Below are 27,026 nucleotides of genomic sequence, written 5' to 3' on the forward strand. Positions count from 1 at the left end.
CACACAGTCCCGTGTCCTCACATACTGTGGACGGTTGGTGAGGTAATCCAGTATCCACGATGTGAGGTGCAGGTCCACCCCTGTGTTCTCCAGCTTGTCCCTCAGAAGTGCTGGCTGGATGGTGTTGAACGCACTGGAAAAATCAAAGAACATGATTCTCACCGTGCTCCCAGGTTTCTCCAGGTGAGAGAGCGCTCTGTGCTGGAGGAAGATGACAGCGTCGTCCACCCCAGTGCCAGGTTGATAGGCGAACTGGAGCGGGTCCATCGAAGGACCCACCAGGGGGCGGAGATGGTCAAGGATCAGCCGCTCCAAGGTCTTCATCAGGTGTGATGTAAGTGCCACCGGCCTGTAGCTGCTGAGGTCCTTGGGGTGCGGCGTCTTGGGGACAGGAACCACGCAGGATGTCTTCCACAGCTGTGGCACCCTCCCCAGCTTCAGGCTCAGGTTGAAGATGTGCTCAACAATCCCGCACAGCTCGTCCGCGCAGGACTTCAGGAGCCTGGAGCTGATGCCGTCTGGTCCCGCCGCCTTCCTCGCCTTGGTTTTCCGGAGCTGGTTTCTCACCTGGGATGTTGTGAGGGTCAGGTTGGAGCAGTGGGGCTGTGTGCGGGGGGAGGTTAGTGAGGAGGTTGAGCTGATTAGGTGAGAAGTGGTGGGGGATGGCTGTGTGCAGGAGGGGGAGGTGGGGGTAGGGCTGTCCACTCGAGGTGTCGATGGGGGGAGTTTCGGCAGAAGTTTCGGCAGGAGGTGCTGGGCCGGGGGATGGGCAGATGGTTGATCAAACCTGTTGAAAAATAGATTCAGATCGTTAGCCTTTACCTGGTCCCCAGCAGCCTGGGAGTCGGGCCCCTTGTGGCCAGAGATGGTTTTCAGGCCTCTCCAGACTCCTCTGACGTTGTTCTGCTGCAGCTGTTCCTCCATCTTTTTCCTGTAGCAGTCCTTCCCCTCCCTGATTTTCCTCCTCAGCTCCTTCTGCACAGCCTTCAGCTCTTCCCTATTTCCTGACTTAAAGACCCTCTTCTTCTCCTTTAGGAGAGCCTTTATGTCCGGATTAATCCACGGTTTGTTGTTGGAGAAACACCGTACAGTCCTGGTGGGTACAGTGTTTTCCACACAGAAGTTTATGTAGTCTGTGATGCAGTCAGTGAGACTGTCTATATCGTCCCCATGAGGATGGCAGAGTTCCTCCCACACTGTTGTGTTGAAACAGTCCTTCAGAGCCTCGTCGGCTTCATCAGACCATCTCTTCACTGTGCGGGACACAGCTGGCAGCCTGCGTACCAGAGGTTTGTACACAGGCTGGAGATGTACCAGGTTGTGGTCTGATCTTCCCAGGGGAGGAAGTGCTGTTGAATTGTATGCCTCCTTGGTGTTGGCATAACACAAGTCCAGTGTTTTATTGTCTCTAGTGCAGCAGGTGACATACTGGGTGAAGGTGGGCAGGGTGGAGGATGGAGAAGCGTGGTTGAAATCACCTGAGAGAAGAAGTTGTTGTCAACGGGGGCTTTTGTCGTTTCTTCACGGTCCGCATTCTCTGCACTCGTGGTCTGAAGAGGACAATGGGGTCCACTGCCCCCATTGATCTGCTCCTTGAGTCTTGGTGACCAAGAGGTTTTTTGCCGCTCTGCTTTGACATGCTGTTTTCTTTACCTTTCCCCGGCCTTGTCGAGGGTGGGTGGTGTGATGTCGGTTATGGGGGCCGGTAAGTTGCCGCCCTGGGCTTTTGTTGTTCCTGGAGCACATAAAGAAGAGTGGCTAGTACGGGGGTTGAACCCGTGACCTTGGCGTTATTAGCACCACGCTCTGACCAACTGAGCTAACCGGCCACTGGACACCATTGCAATATTTTATGTTTTTTTTAATTTTATGTACCCCGAAGCAGACTCAATCGGTACGCTGGGGTCTGAGGGCGATAAGTGGGTACCTGGTGGACACCTTGTTTGTGCTCTTGACAGGTATTTCGGGACAGTTTAACAATTGGCTTTTGATGGTGGAACAAGCTAAAACAAGGAAAACAAATTGTTTAGCGCGCCTGGGAGTGGGCCCCTTATTGCAAATAGTTCCCGCTGTGATTTCCGCCGAGTGTCCCTGATGAATACATCCACTGCTGCAGAAGCAGCCTCGGCTAATTGTCGGCCATTCGCCATAGCGCACCCCGAGGCTACAGAGGTCAAAGGTAAGCCCATATTCAGCAGCACACTGGCGAAAGGTAAATTTATGTGCATTACCGTTTCCACAGGTTCCCGATTGGTTCAACCCGGCATTAATATCTCTTGGTGTAATTCTACCTTACAGATGGATGCCTTCTTCCGGCCGATACTCAGGGCTGACCTCTGGTGGTGGTGCGGTGGCACACGGTGCAAACGTATCCTTTTTGCCCTCAAAATACAAGGGCAACAGGACAATCCCTTGGTTCCACCAAGACTTGAACTTAGACCACTGGATTCAAAGACCGGGGTGCTAACCATTACACCACGGAACCTGCAAGGGTACAGACAACGCCGGGCCCTGAAGTACATCCTGTCAGATTACATTAGCGTTGATATAACTTCACTGATGGTGGTGTTTTGGGAATTGTGTTGAAAAGTAGTTCGGGGGAGGGAGGGCTTGTCCGAGAATACCTCTCCCCGGTCAGTTGGCGGCCATGATGCGGGTGTTTTCGCAGTTGACTGGGTTGTGCGCTGTTGGTTATGGGGACCGGGGGGGTTATGAGGGGCGGGGTGTTGTGGACGAGGGCTTTTTTGTTCCTTCACGGTCCGCATTCTCTGCACTCGTGATGTAAAATTTTGGGTAGAGGATAATAGGGTCCACTGCCACCTTTGATCTGCTCCTTGCAGTCTTGGTGACCAAGAGGTTTGTTGCCGCTCTGCTTTGACGTGCTGTTTTCTTTACCTTTCCCCGGTCTTTCGGCAGTCTTGTCGAGGGTGTTTCACCGGTGGGTGGGGTGATGTTGGTTATGGAGACCAGCGGGTTGTCGCCGTGGGCTTTTGTTGTTCCTGGAGCACATAAAGATGGATGGTCAGTATGGGGGTTGAACCGTGACCTTGGCGTTATTAGCACCACGCTCTGACCAACTGAGCTAACCAACCACAGGACACCTTTGCATCAAATGTTTCCAGCTCAAATCAACTAACTCATCCTTAACAGACCGCATTCTCTGTGCTCGTGGTCGAAATTTGCTTCTCGGACAACGGGGTCATCTGCCCCCATTGATCATGCAGTCACGGTGGGCGAGAGGTTTGCCGCTGCTCTGCTTTGCCATGCTGTTTTCTTTACCTTTCCCCGGTCGGTTGGCAGCCTTGATGGGGGTGTTTCGCAGTTGACTGGGTTGTGCGCTGTTGGTTATGGGGCCTGGGGGGTTTTGGGCTTTTGTCGCCGCCATGCTGTTTTCCTTGTGGTGGTGTACTGTTAGTTGTTGTCAACGGGGGCTTTTGTCGTTTCTTCACGGTCCGCATTCTCTGCACTCGTGGTCTGAAGAGGACAATGGGGTCCACTGCCCCCATTGATCTGCTCCTTGAGTCTTGGTGACCAAGAGGTTTTTTGCCGCTCTGCTTTGACATGGTGTTTTCTTTACCTTTCCCCGGCCTTGTCGAGGGTGGGTGGTGTGATGTCGGTTATGGGGGCCGGTAAGTTGCCGCCCTGGGCTTTTGTTGTTCCTGGAGCACATAAAGAAGAGTGGCTAGTACGGGGGTTGAACCCGTGACCTTGGCGTTATTAGCACCACGCTCTGACCAACTGAGCTAACCGGCCACTGGACACCATTGCAATATTTTATGTTTTTTTTAATTTTATGTACCCCGAAGCAGACTCAATCGGTACGCTGGGGTCTGAGGGCGATAAGTGGGTACCTGGTGGACACCTTGTTTGTGCTCTTGACAGGTATTTCGGGACAGTTTAACAATTGGCTTTTGATGGTGGAACAAGCTAAAACAAGGAAAACAAATTGTTTAGCGCGCCTGGGAGTGGGCCCCTTATTGCAAATAGTTCCCGCTGTGATTTCCGCCGAGTGTCCCTGATGAATACATCCACTGCTCCAGAAGCAGCCTCAGCTAATTGTCGGCCATTCGCCATAGCGCACCCCGAGGCTACAGAGGTCAAAGGTAAGCCCATATTCAGCAGCACACTGGCGAAAGGTAAATTTATGTGCATTACCGTTTCCACAGGTTCCCGATTGGTACAACCCGGCATTAATATCTCTTGGTGTAATTCTACCTTACAGATGGATGCCTTCTTCCGGCCGATACTCAGGGCTGACCTCTGGTGGTGGTGCGGTGGCACACGGTGCAAACGTCTCCTTTTTGCCCTCAAAATACAAGGGCAACAGGACAATCCCTTGGTTCCACCAAGACTTGAACTTAGTCCACTGGATTCAAAGACCGGGGTGCTAACCATTACACCACGGAACCTGCAAGGGTACAGACAGCGCCGGGCCCTGAAGTACATCCTGTCAGATTACATTAGCGTTGATATAACTTCACTGATGGTGGTGTTCTGGGAATTGTGTTAAGAAGTAGTTCGGGGGAGGGAGGGCTTGTCCGAGAATTGAACTCGGGACCTCTTGCACCCTAAGCAAGAAACATACCACTAGACCAACAAGCCCCTGCTTGGACAACGGGGTCATCTGCCCCCATTGATCATGCAGTCACGGTGGGCGAGAGGTTTGCCGCTGCTCTGCTTTGCCATGCTGTTTTCTTTACCTTTCCCCGGTCGGTTGGCAGCCTTGATGGGGGTGTTTCGCAGTTGACTGCGTTGTGCGCTGTTGGTTATGGGGCCTAGGGGGTTTTGGGCTTTTGTCGCCGCCATGCTGTTTTCCTTGTGGTGGTGTACTGTTAGTTGTTGTCAACGGGGGCTTTTGTCGTTTCTTCATGGTCCGCATTCTCTGCACTCGTGGTCTGAAGAGGACAATGGGGTCCACTGCCCCCATTGATCTGCTCCTTGAGTCTTGGTGACCAAGAGGTTTTTTGCCGCTCTGCTTTGACATGCTGTTTTCTTTACCTTTCCCCGGCCTTGTCGAGGGTGGGTGGTGTGATGTCGGTTATGGGGGCCGGTAAGTTGCCGCCCTGGGCTTTTGTTGTTCCTGGAGCACATAAAGAAGAGTGGCTAGTACGGGGGTTGAACCCGTGACCTTGGCGTTATTAGCACCACGCTCTGACCAACTGAGCTAACCGGCCACTGGACACCATTGCAATATTTTATGTTTTTTTTAATTTTATGTACCCCGAAGCAGACTCAATCGGTACGCTGGGGTCTGAGGGCGATAAGTGGGTACCTGGTGGACACCTGAAAAGTAGTTCGGGGGAGGGAGGGCTTGTCCGAGAATTGAACTCGGGACCTCTTGCACCCTAAGTAAGAATCATACCACTAGACCAACAATCCCCTGCTTGGGCAAATACTTACCTCTCCCCGGTCAGTTGGCGGCCATGATGCGGGTATTTTCGCAGTTGACTGGGATGTGCGCTGTTGGTTATGGGGACCGGGGGGGTTATGAGGGGCGGGGTGTTGTGGACGAGGGCTTTTTTGTTCCTTCACGGTCCGCATTCTCTGCACTCGTGATGTAAAATTTTGGGTAGAGGATAATAGGGTCCACTGCCACCTTTGATCTGCTCCTTGCAGTCTTGGTGACCAAGAGGTTTGTTGCCGCTCTGCTTTGACGTGCTGTTTTCTTTACCTTTCCCCGGTCTTTCGGCAGTCTTGTCGAGGGTGTTTCACCGGTGGGTGGGGTGATGTTGGTTATGGAGACCAGCGGGTTGTCGCCGTGGGCTTTTGTTGTTCCTGGAGCACATAAAGATGGATGGTCAGTATGGGGGTTGAACCCGTGACCTTGGCGTTATTAGCACCACGCTCTGACCAACTGAGCTAACCAACCACAGGACACCTTTGCATCAAATGTTTCCAGCTCAAATCAACTAACTCATCCTTAACAGACCGCATTCTCTGTGCTCGTGGTCGAAATTTGCTTCTCGGACAACGGGGTCATCTGCCCCCATTGATCACGCAGTCACGGTGGGCGAGAGGTTTGCCGCTGCTCTGCTTTGCCATGCTGTTTTCTTTACCTTTCCCCGGTCGGTGGGCAGCCTTGATGGGGGTGTTTCGCAGTTGACTGGGTTGTGCGCTGTTGGTTATGGGGCCTGGGGGGTTTTGGGCTTTTGTCGCCGCCATGCTGTTTTCCTTGTGGTGGTGTACTGTTAGTTGTTGTCAACGGGGGCTTTTGTCGTTTCTTCACGGTCCGCATTCTCTGCACTCGTGGTCTGAAGAGGACAATGGGGTCCACTGCCCCCATTGATCTGCTCCTTGAGTCTTGGTGACCAAGAGGTTTTTTGCCGCTCTGCTTTGACATGCTGTTTTCTTTACCTTTCCCCGGCCTTGTCGAGGGTGGGTGGTGTGATGTCGGTTATGGGGGCCGGTAAGTTGCCGCCCTGGGCTTTTGTTGTTCCTGGAGCACATAAAGAAGAGTGGCTAGTATGGGGGTTGAACCCGTGACCTTGGCGTTATTAGCACCACGCTCTGACCAACTGAGCTTACCGGCCACTGGACACCATTGCAATATTTTATGTTTTTTTTAATTTTATGTACCCCGAAGCAGACTCAATCGGTACGCTGGGGTCTGAGGGCGATAAGTGGGTACCTGGTGGACACCTTGTTTGTGCTCTTGACAGGTATTTCGGGACAGTTTAACAATTGGCTTTTGATGGTGGAACAAGCTAAAACAAGGAAAACAAATTTTTTAGCGCGCCTGGGAGTGGGCTCCTTATTGCAAATAGTTCTCGCTGTGATTTCCGCCGAGTGTCCCTGATGAATACATCCACTGCTCCAGAAGCAGCCTCGGCTAATTGTCGGCCATTCGCCATAGCGCACCCCGAGGTTACAGAGGTCAAAGGTAAGCCCATATTCAGCAGCACACTGGCGAAAGGTAAATTTATGTGCATTACCGTTTCCACAGGTTCCCGATTGGTACAACCCGGCATTAATATCTCTTGGTGTAATTCTACCTTACAGATGGATGCCTTCTTCCGGCCGATACTCAGGGCTGACCTCTGGTGGTGGTGCGGTGGCACACGGTGCAAACGTCTCCTTTTTGCCCTCAAAATACAAGGGCAACAGGACAATCCCTTGGTTCCACCAAGACTTGAACTTAGACCACTGGATTCAAAGTCCGGGGTGCTAACCATTACACCACGGAACCTGCAAGGGTACAGACAGCGCCGGGCCCTGAAGTACATCCTGTCAGATTACATTAGCGTTGATATAACTTCACTGAGGGTAATTTCTCTACGCCTTCGGGCTGGGGAAAAGGTCCTAACTGTCATTTGTGCGTACGTGCCAAATGGCAGTGCGGAGTACCCGGTCTTTTTGTTGTCCTGGTGACTCCGTCGTTCTACTGGGAGACTTCAACGTCCATGTGGGCAATGACAGTGTGACCTGGAGGGGCGTGATTGGGAGAAACGGCCTCCCTGATCTGAGCCCGGGCAGTGTGATGTTATTAGACTTCTGTGCGAACCACAGTTTGTCCATAACTAACACCATGTTCGAACATAGGGATGTCCATAAGTGCACTTGGCACCAGGACACCCTTGGCTGCAGGTCTATGATCGACTTTGCAGTTGTGTCGTCAGACCTGCGTCCGCATGTTCTGATCAGGCGGGTGAAGAGAGGGGCTGAGCTGTCAACTGACCAGATTAAGGTTCCTTACGCTCAGGAGGCACTGGTTGAAATCCCACAGCTGGCATTTTCCTGGTCAGCTCCATTATCCACGACTGGAATGATTTGGCAGCAAAAGACTGTCAGATTGTACAAGACACCTGAACACCTTGAGAAGAAGATTAAGAGAGGTTTTGTTCTAATGAGAAGGGTTTGTTTGTTGACATTGTGACATACAAAAGAGGAACTCCCCGTCGGGGAATCGAACCCCGGTCTCCCGCGCGGCTGGCGGGGATAGTTCAGCTGAAACGAGCTAAATTTTCCCCATTCATTTCCAATGAGAGAGAAAGGCCACTATGAATGTAATATATTTTTGTCCATGAGTGGCGCTGTGGCAGCTTCTGCTACACCCACCCACCACATCCATCCTGAACTTCAGGTAGAAATTAACTCTATTAAGTGTCATTATTTCATATGTTATTTGTGTTTCTCAGAGATTGCTGCACACCGTTCAGGGTTGCAGAGTCTTCTGCGGAGAAACACCTCAACTGGGATGCATGGCAAACAACTGACACAATTGTTACTGAGGCCACATCTGTGTGCCTCAGAATATCACCCGTTATACGGCACCTTCGCACAGTTCCTGTCGGCTGCCTTCTCTGTGGTGGACCAGGAAGACCTGCAGAGGCTCCAGGATGCATACGTCTTCTGTGGCATCCAGCCTGCAAATCCCACCAAGCAGCATATTCGTGAGCACTGCAGGATAAAGATTCCTCCGCCCGGGACGCTTATTCAGAGAGTGGAAGGGGTGTTGAAGCACTTTCACCTGACCACAGATCCGAATGGCATCCCTCTTTATAAGCCCTCCATGCTAAAGAGATTGAGGATCCAACGAGTCCACATTCTGCGCGGTTGCCTCAGTGATCCTGAGGTGGAAGGGGGCATACTGTACCGCCGTGGAGGAACGATACAGTTAAACCACGTGCCAGGTGAGCGTGCAGCAGTCCCCGTCTGGATCCCCATCAGAGGCACGTCGCAGCAGGAGGGCTACCACTTTCACCAGGCCAAATGGGTGACCGGCACACAGGTCTCCCCAGAGCTGTTCCAGGCCCAGGCCATGACAGGAGTGTGTCGCTGGAACTATCAGCGTCTGCTGGACCTGAAACTGCCAGGCGTTTCTCTCCCGCTTGTTTTCAACCCTGCACTGATATGCTCCCTGAATGCTGTTTCCAGACGGGTCTTTGGCGAAGAAAAGTACCCTGCTCTTCGTCTGGCAGCTGAAGACACCGGGGAGAGGTTTGGCCTGGAGTACAGGGAGCCAGAATGTTGTCCGGTCCCTTTAGACTGGGACAAACATATAACCAAGAAGGACCCCGGCCACGCCACAAGTGCTCCTTCTCCAGGCATCCTGCCTGATCAGGGAGCAGACCCAGTGCAGCCTTCCTCCACACCTCCCACCAGGCTTTTCAGCTTTGTTCACCCTCTTCAAACTGCTACTGTGACTACGTCTAGTCGTGTGGCCCCTATCCCAGCATCTGACTTGGACAATAAAGCTTCTGTTACTGAGCTTCAGCCACAGCCAGGTAAAAACCTAATCATGTGTCCCCTTGTTCTAATAGTGTTGCATCTTGTTTGAACCAAATAACAAATGTGTATCTCTTGGTTTTCTTTGCCTAGAGCCCACAAGAAGATTACCCATCCAATGTTCTCCGACTGCTGCCCGCACTGGACCAGTGAAGACTGGAGGGAGAGTATTTGTGTTGGACCACAATCGCTGGCCGTCTCCAAAGAAGTTGGCAATTGACGAGCTCCTTAATAAACACCGCGGGCACGAGGACATGATCAAGCTTGTGGTTCGGGAGTATGGCACTCTTGACCAGCAAAGACCCCAACAGCATGCTGCATCCAACATCAAAATTGCATATTCCCAAATACATAATACACAACAGTAAATTTCTCAATACATCATCTTCCCTAAATACCAGCCCAGAGAAGCTGCAACATACACAGCAGCTTTGGCAGTTGCTAAGCACTACCTCTGCTGTGCCTGTCGTGACACTGCCTGCAGCTATGGTCATTCCACCATCACCACCACCACCACCATCACCACCACCACCACCACCTGCTCATACCCCATTGGAGCAGGAGCAACCACCTCCCGTGTCAAAAAAACTCAAACAAAAACATGTCTGTGCTGTTGTCAACCAAAATCAAAATATCAAGGGGATGGGACATCAATACATGACTTTTATCAGCTGGGCCCTGTCAGATACTTTTATTGCCCCACAAAAGTTTTCCAAAAATATGGTGCAGAAGGTCTGACAAACCCAGTCAAACAAAAGTTCAGTCAAACAGACTTCTTCCAGCGAGAGCTCGATGATACAAGAAAGAGGGTGGAGGGGAAAACAGCAGAAGAAGAGGAAGGGGGAGGAATCTCCTCCACCCCCTGTCCGAAAGTGCCGGTTCTGCAGGATGCAGCTAAAGCAGGGTCCGAACAGCCCCCACATCCACACTGGCTTTCCAGGGCAAGCAGGGAAGTACATCTACTGCCCTGCCAAAGTCTTCTCTATCTATAGAGAGCACGGGATGGAAAGAGAGATGAGCTGGAGGGGGTTCCAGGCCTCTCCTTTTTATGAAAAGGAGAAACAACGGCAGCAAAATAAATGAACATTTTTTTTTATTATTCATAGCTTGTGATTAGTATTCATTTTTTATTTCTGAGAGTGTTTTTGAGTGTGGCATGGCAACCTGATAAATAAATATTCTTTGTTACATTGCATTGATTTTGTGTTTTATTTCAAGCACTGGTATCAATATAAGCCTGATAGGAATAGTGTGTAATCATATAGGGATTAATTGGAAAAAATATATATTGTGGAGAAGAAAATGGTGACTTGACTGATGCTTAGACGGGATTCGGACAGCTGACTTCATTTCTCCAAAGTCTCTCTGCTTGTCTGACATCTGTCTCACATCCTGATTGGCTGGCAGCAAATGTCAACAACACAAGCGCGGCACGCGCTTGGCAAGTGAGAATTCTACCACTGAACCACCAATGTCACGTGGGGACACACTGTAAGAGAACAAAATTCAACTGTCAAGTGGATGAGCCTCTGCAAAGTGGCGCTGAATGACAAAACATCACAATGTCATACTCTTTGGATTCAAGCACCTTCTGGCGTAATGGGATCCACAACAATCACGTCAGCTGTGGATGCAACGTCAATTCGTTCTTGAAGGGCAAGTGACAAAAAGAAGTACATGGTTGACAAATCAGCTGCCAAAGTTTCACTGACCAAGCACCCAGGCACTGCTGGAATTTGAACCCACGATCTCCTGTTTACTAGACAGGCACTTTGACCAGCTTAGCCACAGTGCCAGCAGTTCATCTGGTACCAACACAAAAACAGTTCGCCAATGGGGAAAAATGTTCATACAAGGGAGGGAGTCCAAAGTCCAACACGTGTGTGAATTGAGAGTCCCTGGGTGGGCTCGAACCACCAACCTCTCAGTTAACAGCCAAACGTGCTGACCAATTGCGCGACAGGGAGTACAACAGCATGACTGCAGTAAGGTTTCACAAAGTGCTGTCCACCTTAACTCTCGGGTGGTCCGGTCTGTTACGTTTCAGGTGTCATTCTGAATACTGCCCTTTCGCAGGAAAAGAGCCTTGTACTTTTTCAACATGAGCTCTAAAGAAAGGTATAAGCTGAGATATACTGCATTGGCCGGGAACCGGACCCGGGCCTCCCGCTTGACAAGTGAGAATTCTACCACTGAACCACCAATGCCACATTGGGAAACACTGTTGGAGAACAAATTAAATTGTTGAGTGGATGTGCCCCTGCAAAGTGGCGCTGAATGACAAAACATCACAACACACGCACGGGATGCCAGGGGAGGCCGACTACTAACCGAGCTGAGCGAGAGGGCATAAGAAAAAAAATTGTGACCTTGTGGTGGTTACCCGGCAGCACCAAGGATATGGTGCACGTCTGATGCGTAATGCATGCCAGGTGATGTTCATCTAGCGAGCAGACATTCTTGTGGGGGACAAGCTCAACAGTAGGAATGTTGAGAGAACCAGTCCGCTCAATCAGTCAATGAAGTTCTCGTCCGCCCCAGAGTCAATTAATGCTGTGGTAGGAGAAGCTTCCCCCTCCCAGGATATCGTACCTTCCACCTGAAGTCGGCCCGCCAAAGCGGATGACGCAGCCGGTGTGGTTGGAGCGGGCAGTGCCAGCAGCTGGGGAATATCCCTGGTGGAGGGTGAGCGTTGGCGTGCGGGGCGAACTGGACAGCGGGAAATTGTGTGTAGGACTCCCACAGTACAGGCACAGCCACAGGCGCGGACGGTGACTCCTCTCCGCTGACGAAAGGCGACTGGCTCCCAGTTGCATGGGGACGACACTCCAGACGTCATCAGACGGCGCACCGCTGCTGGAGCAGGGAGGGAGGAGTGGTGCCGGAAGAGCCCCAGGAGGTGGGATTTGGAGCCGACGTGTGGGTCGGAGAGGCTCCGCCCTCCGCTGTGCGCTGCGCTCCCGCAGCCGGTTGTCGAGTCGAATGGATAGCGACAGAGAGCGGCTGGAATGACAAGGCGCTGCGGAGCGCATATCGGGCGAGCCTCAGCCAACAAGTGCAAGATGAGCTGGCCGCTCGGGATGAGACCCAGACGCTGAGGCTCGCCCGATACGCGTTTCGTAGCGCCTTGTCATTCCAGCAGCTCTCTGCCGCTATCCCGGTCAGCGTGTGGTGCTCATAACGCCAAGGTCATGGGTTCGACCCCCCGTACTGGCCACTCTTCTTTATGTGCTCCAGGAACAACAAAAGGGCTACAACCCACTGGCCCCCATATCCAACATCACACCACCCACCCACCTGTGAAACACCCTCGACAAGGCCGCTGAAAGACAGAGGAGAGGTAAAGAAAACAGCATGTCAAAGCAGAGTGGCAACAAAAATCTCGGCCACCGAGACTGCAAGAAGCAGATCAATGGGGACAGTGGACCCCATTATCCTCTACCCAAAATTTAGACCTCCAGTGTAGAGAATGCGGGCCGTGAAAGGACAACACCCCGGCCCTCATAACCAACAGTACTCCACCACAAGGTAAACAGCATGGCGGCAACAAATGCCCAGCCAAAGCGTCACAGACAGGATTCCAACCTGTGCGGGGAAACCCCATTGGATTTCGAGTCCAACGCCTTAACCTCTCGGCCACCGTGACTCCTTGGAAAAGACCAATGGGGGGCAGGTGACCCCATTGTCCTAGAACCAAATTTTTGCTGATGTCAAGGATCAGCTGGCAACATGTGCATGGGAGGAAGACACATGGTTTGTGTGAGGGGCTACACAAGTCTTTCCACTTCTAGTTAAAAGCCAGGCACCTCACATTGTTTCCATAAAGTACCAAGGGATTGTCCTGTTGCCCTTGTATTTTGTGGGCAAAAAGGAGGCGTTTGCAAGTGGACCTCAGACCCTATCACTGGTCACCTGAACAGGGACTTGAATCCCGGACACTCAGATCAAAAGTCTAATGTTCAGGTGACTGGCTCAAACTTTGTCCTGTCTGACCACTCTTTTGTCCAGAAGATATTTGGCTAATGTGGTCTGTTTTATTAAACCTGCAAATGTCCAAATACACAAGGGTATTGTCTTTGTAGGGGGCATTGTAGTACATGTGACATGTATACTACATATGACATCAGAAATGATGGGTCTTTATTCAACAGAAGAAGAACAACATTTCTTTTAAATAACAGCATAGGAGCTGCTGAAACACAGAGAAGGCACTGCTGGGATTTGAACCCAGGATCTCCTGTTTACTAGACATGTCTGTCAAAAAATCACAACAGTATACAGTGTCTTCTCTTAAGGGCCCCTGCTTACCAGTTGATGGGGTTTGACTTGATTCCTTTTAACATAAAAGCATTCCGTCGTCTCTTAATCTATAATCCTGGCTGGCGCTTTTGCAAAAGATAAGCAGAGCTTCTGTGTTTCACCAGACCTGTGCAGAAACAAACTGAAATCTGTGACTTGATCAACCTAACTTCTGATCAAATGTGTTAGACCATGGAAGCTGGAATGTGCTTTTGAAAAGTCATTGACACGCAGTTTGCCAATTGGGAACCACACAAGTGCTGTGCAAGAGCGGAGCGCAAACATGAATGAACAGTGACACTGGTGACAGCCAGAGAACGTCCCCGGGTGGGCTCGAACCACCAGCCTCCCGGTTAACAGCCGAGCGCGCTGACCGATTGCGCCACAGAGACGCACACGCTGCCAACTTCTGTTCAGTTGAAGCCATACTAACGCATGCTATGCGTCCAGCATGCCCTTTGTTTTGGATGTGACTCGCACCTTCTGGTGTAACAATCGAGGCATTGCAAACCAGGACACCAGCTTTACTCTTTGATGAACGCAAAGTGTTTTTGGGTACAATCCAGGGGTCTTGTGCTCTCACGGAAATGGCTCTGTCCTTTTTCAACATGAGTTGAGACAAAATGTATTAAAATAGACAGACTGCATTGGTCACTCAATCAGAATTTCTCAGTTTGCCAATTTCAGACTGCGTGACAAAGAATCAAGTCAAACTCCATCGACAGGATGGACAGGGAACAACAAAGCAGGGAAGATAAGGGATAGGGAGGAGAGGGGAAAGATGCGACCGCCTTTGTTGAGAGCCAGAGAAGAAGCTCTCATCTCTGCAAGGTCAAGTACAGTATGCCAGAAGATTTTACCTTGTGAGTTGTCCTCATTCCATAAAGGCCTGGATAGCTCAGTTGGTAGAGCATCAGACTTTTAATCTGAGGGTCCAGGGTTCAAGTCCCTGTTCAGGCGGTGAAGGTAGGCCCCTTCCCTGAATAACTTGTTTAAGTAAACCTTTTCGACCAAGCACCTTTGCGATCTTCCAGGACTGTGGGTAAACGCCATTCTCAATAATTAAATTGAAGATACAGTGCGAGACAGGCACTTTGACCAGCTTAGCCACAGCGCCAGCTGTGCATCTGGCACCAACACAAAAAAAACAGTTCGCCAATGGGGAAAAATGTTCATACAAGGGAGGGAGTCCAAAGTCCAACACGTGTGAATTGAGAGTCCCTGGGTGGGCTCGGTTATCAAACTCGCTCCCAAGGAAATGTTGGAACTTGGGAAAGCATTAAGAATGGCAAGAAGTAGGATTAAGAATCCTACTTCTTGCCAAAAGCCTACCCTATGGTAGAAGATAAGATATGCCTTTATTCGTCCCTCAGTGGGGAAATTTGCAAGGTCCCGCAAGTTCCGCAACAGCAGTGGGAGTACCTCAGTATGTTTACAGACCATGGACTCCTCCTAAATTTAGATACATAGCCTTATCCATGCCAAAACCACACAACAACCTTGACCAAATCCTGACTGACATAACTGACTTGGTACATAATCACCGTCTCAACGGAACTGAATTAGCCCAACTGTTGACATTGACCACAGGCTCCAAGTATGGTGCTTTTTGTACGGCCATTTAGCCAATTTGGCCAAAGGGGAATTCAGAACACCCTCGTGGCCCATTGCCATTTTTATGGTACCTGGCGACTTCAACCAGTGAACTCCACTGTACCGCTTCGACGGACTGTATTCCCCACCCTTTACCAGCATGGGGACATTCCAACCCAAGATGAGAACACACTGGACCAGGTACACAGCAACATGGTACGTGGCACAGACACAGCTTCACCCTACCCCCACTTTTAGCCCAGACTGAAAAAGCAGAGAACCCCCTTTGCAGCTGAAATTGCTCAGTTGGGAGAGCGTTGGATTGAATCTCTAAAGGTCCCTGGTTCAATCCCAGTTTTCAGCACAATTGCTGTTTACATCGTGAGTTGGCAAATAGTTTGTAAAGGGGTGACTTTGTTCTCTTGATTTCATCAACATCGATCACGACAACACAGCCAATGACATATTAAGACCAGACAAGTGCAGTTGGGAGGTGACATACAGAATCCTGATGCATATCATGTTACAATCAGACACAAACAGGATGTAGGACCCGACCTTGAGTTCGCGCAAATGTTCACAGCATTAGGTCTGCAAAGTGTTCAGCTGATGCACATTTACTGGAAAGGAAAATGGGCTTTTGTCACGGTAGCCATGCCGACACGAGCTAAAATGTTTCTCCCGCCAGGACAACACCCACATGAAATTCAAGCTTTGCTCGCAGACGAAAAAGAACCAGCTGGAATGAGCAATCTGCACCTCCAAGTCTGAGTTTATGGTTCTTGCCCAGAAAAGCATAGCTCACAGCCGTAATTGTATAGTGGTTCCTACTCTGTGTTGTGGCCGCAACAACCCCGGCCGATTCAGGGTCATGGCAGGTGTGTGTTGCTTTTGTAATTGTATTGTCTGAAAAGACAAGATTGTCTGTCCACTTGAAGTGTGGTGATGTAAGAGTACACTAGTTTTGACCACACCTGTTATTTTAGTAAACATTATTAGCATGCAATGAATCAAAGTATAAGGTACAATGTCGGAGATCAAGAACGCTTTTGTTGGCAAAAAAAAAAGCCATAACATATCATTTCGACAATACGGGTATCAAACCCGCTAGTTCTTGCATGTAGAGCAAGAACTCTAGCCTTTGAGTTAAATCCCCCCGCTGCACAGGAAGGCTGCCACAATTTCTGCAACACCAAAACGCTAATTAAGATGTGTCATTTTGAGTCAACAAGACCATGTCCACGAAGGAGATGAGGTGACCGAGAGGTTAAGGTGATGGACTGCTAATCCATTGTGTTCTGCACGCATGGGTTCGAATCCCATCCTCATCGGACTATACTAATGCACCAGTTTTGACACCACCTGTGTTTTTAGGAAACATCATTAGAATGCAATTAATCCAAGCATCCGGTACGATGTGGGAGATTGAGAATGCTTTTTTGGCAAGAAAAAGGCATAATATACCATTTGGAGAATGCAGGCATCGATTCCACTTCATCTCACATGCGAAGTGAGCGCTCTACCATTTGTGGTCCTACAAGAATGGGATTTGTTTTTGTGTACTTCGAATGAAATGTTTCAAGTGTTGTTGCAGAATTTTCCACAGGAAAGAAATCTTTAAGATGTATCACCAAAAGAGCTGAACCGCCCAATGTGGGGCTCGAACCCACGACCCTGAGATTAAGAGTCTCATGCTCTCCCGACTGAGCTAACCGGGCATTTTTCTGCCACGATATCACTTTTTAATTTTTTTGAATTGATGTGGTCTTCTTGATGTTTGATCAATTCCACACCCAACCTAGTTTCTCAGGGAACAAAGGAGCGAGAGGTTCAGTCATAGCTGAGAACTTTGGAAGTGTCGTCATCTTAACCCTCCTGTTATGTTCATTTGCCAGGAACAGCCATGATGTTCCCGGGTCAGTTTGCATGTTTATTTATCTGAAAGATGTCCAACACCAAAAAAATCCCCACAAGCATTGTTAGTTATTCACGACTAACTCCATTACTAACTATTCTATCAATGTTTAGAGCAATGGTGTACCTTACCTCTCACAGGTAGTGTTTTTTTTATTTTAATTAATTAATTGATTAATTAATTAAAATTAATTAATTAATTAATTAAAATTAATTAATTAATTAATTAATTAAAATTAATTAATTAATTAATTAATTAATTGAATGAATCAGAGGCATCATGACCAGTCTGCATCAAAACATTATCTGAAATCCTGTGGCAGGTTTCTGGCATTGATTCTTAATTCAGTTGCCATCCCTGATAGATGGTAATGGTAATGGTAATCATGCCCGCGTGGCAGGCGAGTCTCTTTGCTTGTCTGACGTCTGTGTCGCATCCTGATTGGCTGGCAGCAAATGTCAACAACACGCGCGCGGCCCCCGCTTGGCAAGTGGGAATTCTACCACTGAACCACCAATGCCACGTGGGGACAAACTGTAAGAGAAAAAAAATTCAACCGTCAAGTGGATGAGCCTCTGCAAAGTGGCGCTGAATGACAACACATCACAATGTCATACTCTTTGGATTCAAGCACCTTCTGCCGTAATGGGATCCACAACAATCACGTCAGCTGTGGATGCAACGTCAATTCGTTCTTGAAGGGCAAGTGACAAAAAGAAGTACATGGTTGACAAATCAGCTGCCAAAGTTTCACTGACCAAGCACCCAGGCACTGCTGGGATTTGAACCCAGGATCTCCTGTTTACTAGACAGGCACTTTGACCAGCTTAGCCACAGTGCCGGCAGTGCATCTGGCACCAACACAAAAACAGTTCGCCAATGGGGAAAAATGTTCATACAAGGGAGGGAGTCCAAAGTCCAACAAATGTGTGAATTGAGAGTCCCTGGGTGGGCTCGAACCACCAACCTCTCAGTTAACAGCCAAACGTGCTGACCAATTGCGCGACAGAGACTACAACAGCATGACTGCAGTCAGGTTTCACTAAGTGCTGTCCACCTTAACTCTCGGGTGGTCCGGTCTGTTACGTTTCAGGTGTCATTCTGAATACTGCCCTTTAGCAGGAGAAGAGCCTTTGTACTTTTTCAACATGAGCTCTAAAGAAAGGTACAAGCTAAGATATACTGCATTGGCCGGGAATCGGACCCGGGCCTCCCGCTTGGCAAGCGAGAATTCTACCACTGAACCACCAATGCCACATTGGGAAACACTGTCGGAGAACAAATTAAATTGTCGAGTGGATGTGCCGCTGCAAAGTGGCGCTGAATGACAAAACATCACAATCACAACACACGCACGGGATGCCAGGGGAGGCCGAGTACTAACAGAGCTGAGCGAGAGGGCATAAGAAAAAAAATGGTGACCTTGTGGTGGTTACCCGACAGCACCAAGGATATGGCGCACGTCTGATGCGTAATGCATGCCAGGTGATGTTCATCTAGCGAGCGGACATTCTTGTGGGGGACAAGCTCAACAGTAGGAATGTTGAGAGAACTGACCAGTCCGCTATCAATGAAGTTCTCGTCCGCCCCAGAGTCAATTAATGCTGTGGTAGGAGAAGCTTCCCCCGCCCAGGATATCGTACCTTCCACCTGAAGTCGGCCCGCCAAAGCGGATGACGCAGCCGGTGTGGTTGGAGCGGGCAGTGCCAGCAGCTGGCGAATATCCCTGGTGGAGGAAGAGCGTTGGCGTGCTGGGCGAACTGGACAGCGGGAAATTGTGTGTAGGACTCCCACAGTACAGGCACAGCCACAGGCGTGGACGGTGACTCCTCTCCGCTGACGAAAGGCGACTGGCTCCCAGTTGCATGGGGACGACACTCCCGACGTCATCAGACGGCGCTCCGCTGCTGGAGCAGGGAGGGAGGAGTGGTGCCGGAAGAGCCCCAGGAGGTGGGATTTGGAGTCGACGTGTGGGTCGGAGAGGCTCCGCCCTCCGCTGTGCGCTGCGCTCCCGCAGCCGGTTGTCGAGTCGAATGGATAGCGACAGAGAGCGGCTGGAATGACAAGGCGCTGCGGAGCGCATATCGGGCGAGCCTCAGCCAGTGCAAGATGAGCTGGCCGCTCGGGATGAGACCCAGACGCTGAGGCTCGCCCGATACGCGTTTCGTAGCGCCTTGTCATTCCAGCAGCTCTCTGCCGCTATCCCGGTTAGCTCAGTTGGTCAGCGTGTGGTGCTCATAACGCCAAGGTCATGGGTTCGACCCCCCGTACTGGCCACTCTTCTTTATGTGGTCCAGGAACAACAAAAGGGCTACAACCCACTGGCCCCCATATCCAACATCACACCACCCACCCACCTGTGAAACACCCTCGACAAGGCCGCTGAAAGACAGAGGAGAGGTAAAGAAAACAGCATGTCAAAGCAGAGTGGCAACAAAAATCTCGGCCACCGAGACTGCAAGAAGCAGATCAATGGGGACAGTGGACCCCATTATCCTCTACCCAAAATTTAGACCTCCAGTGTAGAGAATGCGGGCCGTGAAAGGACAACACCCCGGCCCTCATAACCAACAGTACTCCACCACAAGGTAAACAGCATGGCGGCAACAAATGCCCAGCCAAAGCGTCACAGACAGGATTCCAACCTGTGCGGGGAAACCCCATTGGATTTCGAGTCCAACGCCTTAACCTCTCGGCCACCGTGACTCCTTGGAAAAGACCAATGGGGGGCAGGTGACCCCATTGTCCTAGAACCAAATTTTTGCTGATGTCAAGGATCAGCTGGCAACATGTGCATGGGAGGAAGACACATGGTTTGTGTGAGGGGCTACACAAGTCTTTCCACTTCTAGTTAAAAGCCAGGCACCTCACATTGTTTCCATAAAGTACCAAGGGATTGTCCTGTTGCCCTTGTATTTTGTGGGCAAAAAGGAGGCGTTTGCAAGTGGACCTCAGACCCTATCACTGGTCACCTGAACAGGGACTTGAATCCCGGACACTCAGATCAAAAGTCTAATGTTCAGGTGACTGGCTCAAACTTTGTCCTGTCTGACCACTCTTTTGTCCAGAAGATATTTGGCTAATGTGGTCTGTTTTATTAAACCTGCAAATGTCCAAATACACAAGGGTATTGTCTTTGTAGGGAGCATTGTAGTACATGTGACATGTATACTACATATGACATCAGAAATGATGGGTCTTTATTCAACAGAAGAAGAACAACATTTCTTTTAAATAACAGCATAGGAGCTGCTGAAACACAGAGAAGGCACTGCTGGGATTTGAACCCAGGATCTCCTGTTTACTAGTCATGTCTGTCAAAAAATCACAACAGTATACAGTGTCTTCTCTTAAGGGCCCCTGCTTACCAGTTGATGGGGTTTGACTTGATTCCTTTTAACATAAAAGCATTCCGTCGTCTCTTAATCTATAATCCTGGCTGGCGCTTTTGCAAAAGATAAGCAGAGCTTCTGTGTTTCACCAGACCTGTGCAGAAACAAACTGAAATCTGTGACTTGATCAACCTAACTTCTGATCAAATGTGTTAGACCATGGAAGCTGGAATGTGCTTTTGAAAAGTCATTGACACGCAGTTTGCCAATTGGGAACCACACAAGTGCTGTGCAAGAGTGGAGCGCAAACATGAATGAACAGTGACACTGGTGACATCCAGAGAACGTCCCCGGGTGGGCTCGAACCACCAGCCTCCCGGTTAACAGCCGAGCGCGCTGACCGATTGCGCCACAGAGACGCACACGCTGCCAACTTCTGTTCAGTTGAAGCCATACTAACGCATGCTATGCGTCCAGCATGCCCTTTGTTTTGGATGTGACTCGCACCTTCTGGTGTAACAATCGAGGCATTGCAAACCAGGACACCAGCTTTACTCTTTGATGAACGCAAAGTGTTTTTGGGTACAATCCAGGGGTCTTGTGCTCTCACGGAAATGGCTCTGTCCTTTTTCAACATGAGTTGAGACAAAATGTATTAAAATAGACAGACTGCATTGGTCACTCAATCAGAATTTCTCAGTTTGCCAATTTCAGACTGCGTGACAAAGAATCAAGTCAAACTCCATCGACAGGATGGACAGGGAACAACAAAGCAGGGAAGATAAGGGATAGGGAGGAGAGGGGAAAGATGCGACCGCCTTTGTTGAGAGCCAGAGAAGAAGCTCTCATCTCTGCAAGGTCAAGTACAGTATGCCAGAAGATTTTACCTTGTGAGTTGTCCTCATTCCATAAAGGCCTGGATAGCTCAGTTGGTAGAGCATCAGACTTTTAATCTGAGGGTCCAGGGTTCAAGTCCCTGTTCAGGCGGTGAAGGTAGGCCCCTTACCTGAATAACTTGTTTAAGTAAACCTTTTCGACCAAGCACCTTTGCGATCTTCCAGTACTGTGGGTAAACGCCATTCTCAATAATTAAATTGAAGATACAGTGCGAGACAGGCACTTTGACCAGCTTAGCCACAGCGCCAGCTGTGCATCTGGCACCAACACAAAAAAAGAGTTCGCCAATGGGGAAAAATGTTCATACAAGGGAGGGAGTCCAAAGTCCAACACGTGTGAATTGAGAGTCCCTGGGTGGGCTCGGTTATCAAACTCGCTCCCAAGGAAATGTTGGAACTTGGGAAAGCATTAAGAATGGCAAGAAGTAGGATTAAGAATCCTACTTCTTGCCAAAAGCCTACCCTATGGTAGAAGATAAGATATGCCTTTATTCGTCCCTCAGTGGGGAAATTTGCAAGGTCCCGCAAGTTCCGCAACAGCAGTGGGAGTACCTCAGTATGTTTACAGACCATGGACTCCTCCTAAATTTAGATACATAGCCTTATCCATGCCAAAACCACACAACAACCTTGACCAAATCCTGACTGACATAACTGACTTGGTACATAATCACCGTCTCAACGGAACTGAATTAGCCCAACTGTTGACATTGACCACAGGCTCCAAGTATGGTGCTTTTTGTACGGCCATTTAGCCAATTTGGCCAAAGGGGAATTCAGAACACCCTCGTGGCCCATTGCCATTTTTATGGTACCTGGCGACTTCAACCAGTGAACTCCACTGTACCGCTTATCCTCATCGACGGACTGTATTCCCCACCCTTTACCAGCATGGGGACATTCCAACCCAAGATGAGAACACACTGGACCAGGTACACAGCAACATGGTACGTGGCACAGACACAGCTTCACCCTACCCCCACTTTTAGCCCAGACTGAAAAAGCAGAGAACCCCCTTTGCAGCTGAAATTGCTCAGTTGGGAGAGCGTTGGATTGAATCTCTAAAGGTCCCTGGTTCAATCCCAGTTTTCAGCACAATTGCTGTTTACATCGTGAGTTGGCAAATAGTTTGTAAAGGGGTGACTTTGTTCTCTTGATTTCATCAACATCGATCACGACAACACAGCCAATGACATATTAAGACCAGACAAGTGCAGTTGGGAGGTGACATACAGAATCCTGATGCATATCATGTTACAATCAGACACAAACAGGATGTAGGACCCGACCTTGAGTTCGCGCAAATGTTCACAGCATTAGGTCTGCAAAGTGTTCAGCTGATGCACATTTACTGGAAAGGAAAATGGGCTTTTGTCACGGTAGCCATGCCGACACGAGCTAAAATGTTTCTCCCGCCAGGACAACACCCACATGAAATTCAAGCTTTGCTCGCAGACGAAAAAGAACCAGCTGGAATGAGCAATCTGCACCTCCAAGTCTGAGTTTATGGTTCTTGCCCAGAAAAGCATAGCTCACAGCCGTAATTGTATAGTGGTTCCTACTCTGTGTTGTGGCCGCAACAACCCCGGCCGATTCAGGGTCATGGCAGGTGTGTGTTGCTTTTGTAATTGTATTGTCTGAAAAGACAAGATTGTCTGTCCACTTGAAGTGTGGTGATGTAAGAGTACACTAGTTTTGACCACACCTGTTATTTTAGTAAACATTATTAGCATGCAATGAATCAAAGTATAAGGTACGATGTCGGAGATCAAGAACGCTTTTGTTGGCAAAAAAAAAAGCCATAACATATCATTTCGACAATACGGGTATCAAACCCGCTAGTTCTTGCATGTAGAGCAAGAACTCTAGCCTTTGAGTTAAATCCCCCCGCTGCACAGGAAGGCTGCCACAATTTCTGCAACACCAAAACGCTAATTAAGATGTGTCATTTTGAGTCAACAAGACCATGTCCACGAAGGAGATGAGGTGACCGAGAGGTTAAGGTGATGGACTGCTAATCCATTGTGTTCTGCACGCATGGGTTGGAATCCCATCCTCATCGGACTATACTAATGCACCAGTTTTGACACCACCTGTGTTTTTAGGAAACATCATTAGAATGCAATTAATCCAAGCATCCGGTACGATGTGGGAGATTGAGAATGCTTTTTTGGCAAGAAAAAGGCATAATATACCATTTGGAGAATGCAGGCATCGATTCCACTTCATCTCACATGCGAAGTGAGCGCTCTACCATTTGTGGTCCTACAAGAATGGGATTTGTTTTTGTGTACTTCGAATGAAATGTTTCAAGTGTTGTTGCAGAATTTTCCACAGGAAAGAAATCTTTAAGATGTATCACCGAAAGAGCTGAACCGCCCAATGTGGGGCTCGAACCCACGACCCTGAGATTAAGAGTCTCATGCTCTCCCGACTGAGCTAATCGGGCATTTTTCTGCCACTATATCACTTTTTAATTTTTTTGAATTGATGTGGTCTTCTTGATGTTTGATCAATTCCACACCCAACCTAGTTTCTCAGGGAACAAAGGAGCGAGAGGTTCAGTCATAGCTGAGAACTTTGGAAGTGTCGTCATCTTAACCCTCCTGTTATGTTCATTTGCCAGGAACAGCCATGATGTTCCCGGGTCAGTTTGCATGTTTATTTATCTGAAAGATGTCCAACACCAAAAAAATCCCCACAAGCATTGTTAGTTATTCACGACTAACTCCATTACTAACTATTCTATCAATGTTTAGAGCAATGGTGTACCTTACCTCTCACAGGTAGTGGTTTAATTAATTTTAATTAATTAATTAATTAATTAATTAATTGAATGAATCAGAGGCATCATGACCAGTCTGCATCAAAACATTATCTGAAATCCTGTGGCAGGTTTCTGGCATTGATTCTTAATTCAGTTGCCATCCCTGATAGATGGTAATGGTAATGGTAATCATGCCCGCGTGGCAGGCGAGTCTCTTTGCTTGTCTGACGTCTGTGTCGCATCCTGATTGGCTGGCAGCAAATGTCAACAACACGCGCGCGGCCCCCGCTTGGCAAGTGAGAATTCTACCACTGAACCACCAATGCCACGTGGGGACACACTGTAAGAGAAAAAAAATTCAACCGTCAAGTGGATGAGCCTCTGCAAAGTGGCGCTGAATGACAACACATCACAATGTCATACTCTTTGGATTCAAGCACCTTCTGCCGTAATGGGATCCACAACAATCACGTCAGCTGTGGATGCAACGTCAATTCGTTCTTGAAGGGCAAGTGACAAAAAGAAGTACATGGTTGACAAATCAGCTGCCAAAGTTTCACTGACCAAGCACCCAGGCACTGCTGGGATTTGAACCCAGGATCTCCTGTTTACTAGACAGGCACTTTGACCAGCTTAGCCACAGTGCCGGCAGTGCATCTGGCACCAACACAAAAACAGTTCGCCAATGGGGAAAAATGTTCATACAAGGGAGGGAGTCCAAAGTCCAACAAATGTGTGAATTGAGAGTCCCTGGGTGGGCTCGAACCACCAACCTCTCAGTTAACAGCCAAACGTGCTGACCAATTGCGCGACAGAGACTACAACAGCATGACTGCAGTCAGGTTTCACTAAGTGCTGTCCACCTTAACTCTCGGGTGGTCCGGTCTGTTACGTTTCAGGTGTCATTCTGAATACTGCCCTTTAGCAGGAGAAGAGCCTTTGTACTTTTTCAACATGAGCTCTAAAGAAAGGTACAAGCTAAGATATACTGCATTAGCCGGGAATCGGACCCGGGCCTCCCGCTTGGCAAGCGAGAATTCTACCACTGAACCACCAATGCCACATTGGGAAACACTGTCGGAGAACAAATTAAATTGTCGAGTGGATGTGCCGCTGCAAAGTGGCGCTGAATGACAAAACATCACAATCACAACACACGCACGGGATGCCAGGGGAGGCCGAGTACTAACAGAGCTGAGCGAGAGGGCATAAGAAAAAAAATGGTGACCTTGTGGTGGTTACCCGACAGCACCAAGGATATGGCGCACGTCTGATGCGTAATGCATGCCAGGTGATGTTCATCTAGCGAGCGGACATTCTTGTGGGGGACAAGCTCAACAGTAGGAATGTTGAGAGAACTGACCAGTCCGCTATCAATGAAGTTCTCGTCCGCCCCAGAGTCAATTAATGCTGTGGTAGGAGAAGCTTCCCCCGCCCAGGATATCGTACCTTCCACCTGAAGTCGGCCCGCCAAAGCGGATGACGCAGCCGGTGTGGTTGGAGCGGGCAGTGCCAGCAGCTGGCGAATATCCCTGGTGGAGGAAGAGCGTTGGCGTGCTGGGCGAACTGGACAGCGGGAAATTGTGTGTAGGACTCCCACAGTACAGGCACAGCCACAGGCGTGGACGGTGACTCCTCTCCGCTGACGAAAGGCGACTGGCTCCCAGTTGCATGGGGACGACACTCCCGACGTCATCAGACGGCGCTCCGCTGCTGGAGCAGGGAGGGAGGAGTGGTGCCGGAAGAGCCCCAGGAGGTGGGATTTGGAGCCAACGTGTGGGTCGGAGAGGCTCCGCCCTCCGCTGTGCGGTGCGCTCCCGCAGCCGGTTGTCGAGTCGAATGGATAGCGACAGAGAGCGGCTGGAATGACAAGGCGCTGCGGAGCGCATATCGGGCGAGCCTCAGCCAACAAGTGCAAGATGAGCTGGCCGCTCGGGATGAGACCCAGACGCTGAGGCTCGCCCGATACGCGTTTCGTAGCGCCTTGTCATTCCAGCAGCTCTCTGCCGCTATCCCGGTTAGCTCAGTTGGTCAGCGTGTGGTGCTCATAACGCCAAGGTCATGGGTTCGACCCCCCGTACTGGCCACTCTTCTTTATGTGCTCCAGGAACAACAAAAGGGCTACAACCCACTGGCCCCCACATCCAACATCACACCACCCACCCACCTGTGAAACACCCTCGACAAGGCCGCTGAAAGACAGAGGAGAGGTAAAGAAAACAGCATGTCAAAGCAGAGTGGCAACAAAAATCTCGGCCACCGAGACTGCAAGAAGCAGATCAATGGGGACAGTGGACCCCATTATCCTCTACCCAAAATTTAGACCTCCAGTGTAGAGAATGCGGGCCGTGAAAGGACAACACCCCGGCCCTCATAACCAACAGTACTCCACCACAAGGTAAACAGCATGGCGGCAACAAATGCCCAGCCAAAGCGTCACAGACAGGATTCCAACCTGTGCGGGGAAACCCCATTGGATTTCGAGTCCAACGCCTTAACCTCTCGGCCACCGTGACTCCTTGGAAAAGACCAATGGGGGGCAGGTGACCCCATTGTCCTAGAACCAAATTTTTGCTGATGTCAAGGATCAGCTGGCAACATGTGCATGGGAGGAAGACACATGGTTTGTGTGAGGGGCTACACAAGTCTTTCCACTTCTAGTTAAAAGCCAGGCACCTCACATTGTTTCCATAAAGTACCAAGGGATTGTCCTGTTGCCCTTGTATTTTGTGGGCAAAAAGGAGGCGTTTGCAAGTGGACCTCAGACCCTATCACTGGTCACCTGAACAGGGACTTGAATCCCGGACACTCAGATCAAAAGTCTAATGTTCAGGTGACTGGCTCAAACTTTGTCCTGTCTGACCACTCTTTTGTCCAGAAGATATTTGGCTAATGTGGTCTGTTTTATTAAACCTGCAAATGTCCAAATACACAAGGGTATTGTCTTTGTAGGGGGCATTGTAGTACATGTGACATGTATACTACATATGACATCAGAA

General features: G+C 49.5%; 23 non-coding genes across 23 annotated transcripts; 4 read left to right on the top strand and 19 right to left on the bottom strand.

Moving 5' to 3' along the window:
- Positions 1–1,755: 1,755 nt before the first annotated feature.
- Positions 1,756–1,829, bottom strand: trnai-aau (transfer RNA isoleucine (anticodon AAU)). Its single transcript has one exon. It is a non-coding gene; the product is annotated as a tRNA-Ile (tRNA).
- Positions 1,830–3,679: 1,850 nt separating this feature from the next.
- On the bottom strand, positions 3,680–3,753 carry trnai-aau (transfer RNA isoleucine (anticodon AAU)). Its single transcript has one exon. It is a non-coding gene; the product is annotated as a tRNA-Ile (tRNA).
- A 777-nt stretch (positions 3,754–4,530) lies between these two features.
- Positions 4,531–4,602, bottom strand: trnap-agg (transfer RNA proline (anticodon AGG)). Its single transcript has one exon. It is a non-coding gene; the product is annotated as a tRNA-Pro (tRNA).
- Positions 4,603–5,100: 498 nt separating this feature from the next.
- trnai-aau (transfer RNA isoleucine (anticodon AAU)) lies at positions 5,101–5,174 on the bottom strand. The gene has a single exon. It is a non-coding gene; the product is annotated as a tRNA-Ile (tRNA).
- Positions 5,175–5,307: 133 nt separating this feature from the next.
- Positions 5,308–5,379, bottom strand: trnap-agg (transfer RNA proline (anticodon AGG)). The gene has a single exon. It is a non-coding gene; the product is annotated as a tRNA-Pro (tRNA).
- Positions 5,380–5,795: 416 nt separating this feature from the next.
- On the bottom strand, positions 5,796–5,869 carry trnai-aau (transfer RNA isoleucine (anticodon AAU)). Its single transcript has one exon. It is a non-coding gene; the product is annotated as a tRNA-Ile (tRNA).
- Positions 5,870–7,114: 1,245 nt separating this feature from the next.
- On the bottom strand, positions 7,115–7,186 carry trnaq-uug (transfer RNA glutamine (anticodon UUG)). The gene has a single exon. It is a non-coding gene; the product is annotated as a tRNA-Gln (tRNA).
- Positions 7,187–11,361: 4,175 nt separating this feature from the next.
- On the bottom strand, positions 11,362–11,432 carry trnad-guc (transfer RNA aspartic acid (anticodon GUC)). The gene has a single exon. It is a non-coding gene; the product is annotated as a tRNA-Asp (tRNA).
- Positions 11,433–12,789: 1,357 nt separating this feature from the next.
- On the bottom strand, positions 12,790–12,871 carry trnas-cga (transfer RNA serine (anticodon CGA)). The gene has a single exon. It is a non-coding gene; the product is annotated as a tRNA-Ser (tRNA).
- Positions 12,872–13,842: 971 nt separating this feature from the next.
- trnan-guu (transfer RNA asparagine (anticodon GUU)) lies at positions 13,843–13,916 on the bottom strand. The gene has a single exon. It is a non-coding gene; the product is annotated as a tRNA-Asn (tRNA).
- Positions 13,917–14,411: 495 nt separating this feature from the next.
- Positions 14,412–14,484, top strand: trnak-uuu (transfer RNA lysine (anticodon UUU)). Its single transcript has one exon. It is a non-coding gene; the product is annotated as a tRNA-Lys (tRNA).
- Positions 14,485–16,366: 1,882 nt separating this feature from the next.
- Positions 16,367–16,448, top strand: trnas-gcu (transfer RNA serine (anticodon GCU)). Its single transcript has one exon. It is a non-coding gene; the product is annotated as a tRNA-Ser (tRNA).
- Positions 16,449–16,762: 314 nt separating this feature from the next.
- trnak-cuu (transfer RNA lysine (anticodon CUU)) lies at positions 16,763–16,835 on the bottom strand. The gene has a single exon. It is a non-coding gene; the product is annotated as a tRNA-Lys (tRNA).
- Positions 16,836–17,799: 964 nt separating this feature from the next.
- Positions 17,800–17,873, bottom strand: trnat-agu (transfer RNA threonine (anticodon AGU)). Its single transcript has one exon. It is a non-coding gene; the product is annotated as a tRNA-Thr (tRNA).
- A 342-nt stretch (positions 17,874–18,215) lies between these two features.
- trnag-gcc (transfer RNA glycine (anticodon GCC)) lies at positions 18,216–18,286 on the bottom strand. Its single transcript has one exon. It is a non-coding gene; the product is annotated as a tRNA-Gly (tRNA).
- A 1,370-nt stretch (positions 18,287–19,656) lies between these two features.
- Positions 19,657–19,738, bottom strand: trnas-cga (transfer RNA serine (anticodon CGA)). Its single transcript has one exon. It is a non-coding gene; the product is annotated as a tRNA-Ser (tRNA).
- Positions 19,739–20,709: 971 nt separating this feature from the next.
- On the bottom strand, positions 20,710–20,783 carry trnan-guu (transfer RNA asparagine (anticodon GUU)). Its single transcript has one exon. It is a non-coding gene; the product is annotated as a tRNA-Asn (tRNA).
- A 495-nt stretch (positions 20,784–21,278) lies between these two features.
- Positions 21,279–21,351, top strand: trnak-uuu (transfer RNA lysine (anticodon UUU)). The gene has a single exon. It is a non-coding gene; the product is annotated as a tRNA-Lys (tRNA).
- Positions 21,352–23,240: 1,889 nt separating this feature from the next.
- Positions 23,241–23,322, top strand: trnas-gcu (transfer RNA serine (anticodon GCU)). Its single transcript has one exon. It is a non-coding gene; the product is annotated as a tRNA-Ser (tRNA).
- A 314-nt stretch (positions 23,323–23,636) lies between these two features.
- Positions 23,637–23,709, bottom strand: trnak-cuu (transfer RNA lysine (anticodon CUU)). The gene has a single exon. It is a non-coding gene; the product is annotated as a tRNA-Lys (tRNA).
- Positions 23,710–24,600: 891 nt separating this feature from the next.
- On the bottom strand, positions 24,601–24,674 carry trnat-agu (transfer RNA threonine (anticodon AGU)). The gene has a single exon. It is a non-coding gene; the product is annotated as a tRNA-Thr (tRNA).
- A 342-nt stretch (positions 24,675–25,016) lies between these two features.
- trnag-gcc (transfer RNA glycine (anticodon GCC)) lies at positions 25,017–25,087 on the bottom strand. Its single transcript has one exon. It is a non-coding gene; the product is annotated as a tRNA-Gly (tRNA).
- Positions 25,088–26,461: 1,374 nt separating this feature from the next.
- Positions 26,462–26,543, bottom strand: trnas-cga (transfer RNA serine (anticodon CGA)). The gene has a single exon. It is a non-coding gene; the product is annotated as a tRNA-Ser (tRNA).
- Positions 26,544–27,026: the final 483 nt, after the last annotated feature.

Source organism: Doryrhamphus excisus, chromosome 2, assembly GCF_030265055.1.
Source record: "Doryrhamphus excisus isolate RoL2022-K1 chromosome 2, RoL_Dexc_1.0, whole genome shotgun sequence".
Classification (NCBI taxonomy): domain Eukaryota; kingdom Metazoa; phylum Chordata; class Actinopteri; order Syngnathiformes; family Syngnathidae; genus Doryrhamphus; species Doryrhamphus excisus.